General features: G+C 39.0%; 1 pseudogene; it reads left to right on the top strand.

Moving 5' to 3' along the window:
- Nucleotides 1–1,015: 1,015 nt before the first annotated feature.
- On the top strand, nt 1,016–1,959 carry LOC124975393 (olfactory receptor 7G2-like; annotated as a pseudogene).
- Nucleotides 1,960–7,555: the final 5,596 nt, after the last annotated feature.

The following is a 7,555-nucleotide window of genomic DNA, read 5'->3' on the forward strand; positions in this document are numbered from 1 at the left end:
TCCTCAGACTAGTCAAGAGAGTAAAAATTCAAGAAGTCCTCTTCACTTTACAAAATAAAAAAGGGGGAGCTGCGGGGGCGTCCGGAATTCCATCCAGTGCTTGATAAAGATCCTCTGGAGGATGATTGCAAAGGCTCATCCTAAAAGGAATTGCCGGATGTTTTGCTCCAGAGCATGGTGTTTTCTCTGCTGTGTTTTTCTGATAATATATTACTCATTTCAGTCTGAACGGATTGCTTAAGGGGATGAAGGGAATACAACAAAAATTCTAGAAAATATTACCTACAATCTGAAAAACAATGGATCTTTACCATTAACAAAATTAAAAATAATTTTGCAACCGTGCAATGAGTCTCTGAAAGCCTCTGGAGAAAATAGTTATAAATCTGCCTTTCTCTCCAACAGGCTGGTTAAATTTTAACAATGGTTTTGTTTATGTGTGGTGGTGAGGTAAGAGAATAAGGTTCCACAACATTCCTTCCTTCCTACAAAGAATATGTCACCCCTATAATATATGTTGGCACACAATAACCATTGGGACCGCTGCCCTCCTGTAACCCTTAACTCAGCAATTTAGATATTAACCAGAGGGACCTAATAGAAATGGTCACATGAGATTATTTGTCTATCACTTTAACCGCGAGAATAATAAGAATAGTCTTAAGTCACATAGAGTTTAGATATTAAGGAAGTAAACATTGTATTAGCTCATCAACGTAGTTAGATATTCTTAAAACAATTGTGATTAGGTAAGAATGATCTGTAAGGTTGTTGTTTTCTGCCTATGCTTTAGAAACTTCTTTAATATTAACCACAAGACTGCCATTATAGCCTGAAGAAAACTGTATATAAACCCAGCCCTCCCCAGAATAAAGTGGGATTGATTGCACCAGAACTAGAGTCTGTGTCTTTCATTCTCCATCCATCGCCGACGCTGTCTCCCTGCGCCCCGTTTACCGGTGTGGAACCCATGGACTCCTGCTAGGGCTGGACCCCGGCAAGATTCTTCAAAAACATGGCAACTGTAAACCAAACAGGTGTTTCAGAATTCCTTCTCTTGGGGCTGACTGATGACCCAGCACTGCAGTCCCTCATCTTCAGCATCTTCCTGTCCATGTACTTGATCACCATCCTGGGAAACCTGCTCATCATCCGGGCTGTCAGCTTTGACTCCCACCTCCACACACCCATGTACTTCTTCCTCTCCAACCTGTCTTCTAATGACATCTGCTTAATCACCAGCACAATCCCCAAGATGCTGGTGAACATCCTGAGACAGGATCAGAGCATCACCTACACTGGCTGCCTCTTCTGGGTCTGCTTTGTATTAGTTTTTGGAGGTTTAGAAAATTGTCTGCTTGCAGTGATGGCCTATGACCGCTACGTGGTCATTTGTCACCCCCTGATATACACTGTCGTCATGAATCCCCACCTGCATGTCCCCCTGGTTCTACTCTCCCTGGTCATTAGTATTGTGCACGCCCTCTTCCACACTCTTATGGTGCTGAGGATGTCCTTCTGCACAGACCTGGAGATCCCCCACTTCTTCTGTGAACTTGCTCAGATCATCAAACTGGCCTGCTCTGATACCCTCATCAATAATGTCCTGGTATACTTGGTGGCTGGTCTATTTGCTGGTGTTCCTGTCTTTGGGATCATTTTCTCTTACATTCACATTGTGTCCTCTGTCTTGAGAATGCCCTCATCAGAAGGAAAGCATAAAGCCTTTTCCACCTGTGGGTCTCACCTGTCTGTTGTCTCCCTGTTTTATGGGACAGGATTTGGGGTGTACATTAGTTCTGTAGTGACTGACTCCTCCAGGAAGTCACTGAAGCAGTGACTTCAGTGATGTACTCTGTGGTCACTCAGATGCTGAACCCCTTTATCTACAGTCTGAGGAACAGGGACATGAAGGGAGACCTGAGGAAGCTCATCAGTAGGACACCTTCTCCACCATGATGTGTTGTCATTTTCTTTGGACTTGTGTTTCTAGAGTACATTTTTAAAAAAAACAAGATTCTTGGAGAATCAAAATGCCTGATCACTTTGTCCCTACATTTTTCTACATGAGTATAGAACATAATGACCAGATCTTTTGAACTTGGATAGAATCTTGCCATTGCTTCATGCTATCTATGTTAAGAGACATGATTTCAAGTCTTTTAACACAGTACCTTTCCTCACAGAAGCAAGGTCTGAAGCTGGGTTCAGATTTTAGAATGTATTTTGTGGTGCATCTCAGAATAAAGTAAATTGGAAGGCAGATAGAGCAGGGATAGTAGTTAAACCAAGCTTTGGTCATGGCTAGGAACCTCTTCCTGTGCCTGGGGCCATGTGAATTGCTGCATTATCATTAATTCTACTGTCAGGCCAAAGACAGAATATTCTTAGCTTGTGAATCAGTTTTTGGGACCTGGTAATGATGGGCCATATCATTCAAGGTAATAATAGCATCCATCCATATTTAAGGTCATTATCTACAAATTTTCATAATTTGATAGTATTTGTGTGTTGAGATAATTGTGTGATTTATGAACCTGATCCTGTTCATTTGATTCCTTTATCAAGAGTCCTTCAATCCTCATAATAAGAAGAGTATCTAACATTAATATACTTAAAGAATAATAAAGCTACTTTTAATTACAAGGAGACCAGAGGGAAGGGAGATGCTGCAACAGAAAGCAGCACTTCACTCAGTTCTCTGTGAGGTGGATCATTCAGGGCTTCAGGTGACTGCAGAAAATGCAGGTGTCAGGTGTCACACCGAGACATCACGCAAGAGGCAGAAACTGAGTGCCTTTATCCAGCTCATACGGATACTTAACCTCTTCCTGGGTCATCCAGGCTACATTTTGCAGTGAGCTGGATGGTGGCCTTCAACATGTGAGCAAGCAGTCCTGTACCACTGAAAGGTGGCCATCATATAAGACAAGGGGTCAAGGTTATTTGTTTGGAGAGGGCATTTGAGGGGAGCAGTGTTTCCTGGAATTGTCTCTGTGAGTCATAAGTGGGACATGTTTCATTTAAGGTAGATGAAATAGTAGAGACAGTAAGACCAAAAGGAGGCATGTTAATTTTGGACACTGACTTTGGATTGATGTGGCCGGTATTTGATTGATGGCCAGCACTTGATTATGTTTCAGCCTACAAAACTGACATTTTCATAGGACAGGAAAGCAGTTTTTCACCCCTGGAGATATCCCTATACAATTTATTACATCAAAGCACTTCTTTGTAACCTTGATAAATTCAGACTTGAATGGACTAAACTGTCTTCATGTTACCCTCATCATTGTCCTTCAGAACCAATCATGCTGTTCCCAGCAGTTAATGATTTATTAGCAATGCAGTATTCACAGTGCCTGGAGACAATAAAAGTAAGCAACCTGTCTGAGGTGGATGAACTGTGGTATCTATTTTTCTGCTTTTGTGAATAAAGGTACTTGAATATTCTCCATGGCATAAGAAGGAAATCAAAGGTAGCTTTTCATTTGGGGTGGAATCATCAGCTATAACAGAGTAGTTGATCATGCTTTAGTATTTCCAAAGAGTTTTCCTAAGGGCTTGAACCAGTTACCTTCCCATTAGATACTCCTGACATTCCATATCATCCTCAAAATATTTTCATTTACTCTGATAATCTAGTGTATGTAAAATACTACTTAATTAATTTATATATATCTTGTGCTTTCAGAATTATTTCACATTTTATATGCCATTTGTTTCCTCTTGTGTGGTACAGGCCTCATGATATTTCCATCTGCTTGCTTTTCTCTTTTAAGTGTTTTTATTGGCGAATTATCGTTATACATAATCAAGGGGGTTCATTGTGGCATAATCATGGATGCATGGAATATAATTGGCTCCATTTCAGTCCTTAGTACTTCTTTTTACCCTTGCCTCCTTCCTCCCCCTGTCTCCTTCCTCTTCTCTACTTATTTTCAATCCTATTTTAAAAATTAATTCATATTTTTAATGCTTTTGGGATGGTGGCTTTTGGATTTGATATATATTTCTATTTAACTTTTAGTATTGTGTCTCCTCTTCATGTGATGTAAAATACTTGGTAGATGCCCACAAGTGGTGAATTTCAACAGGTTTAATTTGTCAATATTTTCCTTCGTTGTCTGTGCTTCTTTAGTTGTGATATTGAAGTCCCTGCTTTCCTCAATATAGGATGTACAGTCTTGCATCTTTTATTAAACAGTTCAACCGTTCACTTTAGTCCCAATTAAGCAATAAAGTAACTGTGTAATGATGAGCCAAATTCTGTCCAGACCCTTTCTTCTGAATAAAAGAATTGTCATATCCTCCCCTGTGCTAATTTCCCATGCCTTAATGACAGCAACACCTGAGAAAACTAGAACCACATTTGTTACAATAACAAATTCTAAAACATTTTGAGTTATAATTAGAAAGATTCATTTTATCACAGATTAGTGACTTTCCTGATGATACAAAATTTTATGCAATATTTATAAAAAGGACTCATAATTTATGATGTGTGTGTTTATATATACAAATATATAAACACATACTATATATAGTATAAGTAATATACATAGCATGAATAATATATGTATATACATACATATATATAATGTTACTATGTTGAATGAAAACTTCGTAGTGGAATTCTAAACATGTTGGTTTAACATTTAGTACATTTTGAGTAAAGAGTATATACTGAAAACTGCTTGTTATAACATGCAATAACAAGCTCAAGTTTCATGGAAACATTTTTAGAATTCACCTTAAATGGTTACATTTTTTATTCTTTTTTAATTTGTTCTATTGTACATGACTGTAGGATGCATTTATACATTTTGACAAATCATACATAATTGGAGTGTAATTTCACATTTTCCTGATTGTACATACTGTACGATCACATCACTCATACAGTCACATATGTACATGAAGTAATAATGTCTGTCTAAATGGTTACATGTTTATGGTACATGGACTGCAATTTTTGAATTTAGCAGATGTATACATATTCGTCTATTCAGGCCCACCTGATATTTTGAGATGAAAGGTGACAATAGTGTGTGTAAGGATGTTTGCCCATAGGAGAGAGGACGGAGTCCAGTGGAGCAGGAAGGAGCATCCCTGTGTGAAAGGCCTTGTGATGGACATGAGCAGAAGGAGGTGGAGGGAAGAGGACGATGCAGCCTGGGAGGTTGGGATGAGGATCAGCCAAAACATTTTGGGAAAGGTAAGGAGTTCCCCAGCTGAGCACCTCCTTTCCTCCACCAGTTGTGCCACTCACCTTAAAAGGGGCACACAGACATCACTAACTCATAAGCTTTTTATTTTATCTTTAAGTTCTAAATAACTTTTATTACAGTATTTCAATTCTTCTATGTTATTGTTGTTATCATCTTAGTTTGTCTAATTTATAAATTAAATTTTATCATAGGTATGTATGTCTAGGAAACTACATGTATATGTATATATATTATACATGATGTGCATATTACTTTTTATATTTTATACTGTATATTGTATATTATATAATGTATATATAATATATGCAATATATCATAATTCAATGTACTTATATTATAAATGTATATGTTATATATAATTATATATAATGTATATATTATATATAATATATACATGCATTATTATTTTCAGAGTTATCTGCAACGTCATTGTTCACTGGGGTTCTTGGAATGCATGTACTCTGGATGACGACAACTAGTATATCTGTCATGTGAGTGAAAAAGATGAACCCTAGTGAACACTTTTTGTGATAAGTTCTTGGCATAAAATTAAGAATGTGTAGAAGTCAACATAGTTAAAAAACACTTTTGGACAATGGCATCCATTTTCCCAGCCCTCCTGACACCACCCTGTTTTGGAACAGGCCACTCCGTGTCTCCAGGTGTCATGTGCTCTTATGTGGTGGTGTCTGGGACAGACGCCTGCAAGTGACTGCACAGATTGACTCCCGAGCTTCGCCTTTCCCTCCCCTGACACAGACCTTCACAGGGGAGGCAGGATGTCCACTGCTGGCCCAGGGGGAGGCAGCACCTGCCCCTCTGCAGCTCCATCTCCTCACAGTGGTGCTGGCCCAGTAGGAGGTGCCATCCCCCTTCCTGTGTTTGGAATTCCCCAGGAAAATGGCATCTTTTGTGAGGACTGCTGGAACCCTTGGCACTGTGTTTGCAACAGCGTGCTCTGAAGGGCTGTCAGGGTAGGTTAAATGTCTTCTGTGAAAGGATGCAGCTCAGTGGGAAGAATCAGCCCCACATATGCATGGCCTGTGCCATCCTCAGCACACTTGCTTGTTGTTGATGGAACCGAGATGGTGTTAAGAGGTCCTAGCTGAGTCCATGTTAGATGAGAACAGTTGGGTGGTTTGTTTGGGTTTACTAGAAAAGTTGAGACATCGTTGCTACCTAGAAAACTGACTAAGACAAATCATTTACATATTCGATTAAGTATCACCAAGTGTTTCCCAGGAAAACTGTTTTCATATCAGGTCACATGAATATCCACCCAGCTTAGTTCATTATTTGAAGAATTCACAAAATTAGATCATCCTCAAAGCTCCATCTTAACAGGGTCAACAGAGTGAAGAAAGTCATTTTCAGATCATCTTGTCATAAATTCAAAATAACATATTTTGTAAATAGTAAGTTCATGTGGAAAGAGTTGACATATTATAAATCAAGTGTATAAATATATGGAAATATTGACACCCTTAAATATAAAATGTTGTTAATTGAACACTAACATGGAATGCCAGCTCAACCTATTAACCAATGGTTGAAATCTAACCCAATCACTCACTGATCATATGGATGCATCTGCATAGTAGAGCATTTGGTGTTTTGTAAATGAATGCCCCTTCAATTAAATACAAGGACCATGATTTCTTCTCACAGATCCTAAAGTGAGGTATAGTGTATCTTGAAGCTGTTGTGGTGCAGTTGGAAATGGTGCTTATGAAACTCTGAGCAGGGATTAACACTCCTGTCTATTTTTGGAAGTCATCAGTGATCATAAATATATTAGAATCTTGAAAGATTGCATATTTGTGGGGACAACTTAAAAAAATATAAAACAAGGGGAGGGAAGAGGGGAGGTAAGGAGAAATACTGGAGACTGAATTAGAGCACATTGTGTCACAGTGGACTGCTTCATTCTTTGAATAGAGTCCTTGCTGCTCTGCCCCTAAAGCTTATTTTAAAAATAGATGTGTTTTCTTTTCCTCTTCTCCTGTTTAGCCTTCCTAGTTTGAGTTATCAGTTCTTGAGCATACACATCCACCACTGGAACTAAGTAATTTAGGTTTCAGCGATGGCACCAGAGGTCTAAGGAATGGCTCTCTCCAAAATTAACATGTGAATCCCCGACTCAACACCTGGAATGAATGTCTTCTTTAAAAGCTATTTCTTCTCCCTAATGGGCAGAATCACAGCCTCTGGGACAGGAGAACCCTGCACTTCTCCTTAGCTGGCAAAGCAATAAACCTCTCCCATTTTTTCTCAAACGTGTGTCCTCATTATTAAATTGGCTTCAGGAGCCAGGTATGGCCTGA

Source organism: Sciurus carolinensis, unplaced genomic scaffold, assembly GCF_902686445.1.
Source record: "Sciurus carolinensis unplaced genomic scaffold, mSciCar1.2, whole genome shotgun sequence".
NCBI classification, from domain to species: domain Eukaryota; kingdom Metazoa; phylum Chordata; class Mammalia; order Rodentia; family Sciuridae; genus Sciurus; species Sciurus carolinensis.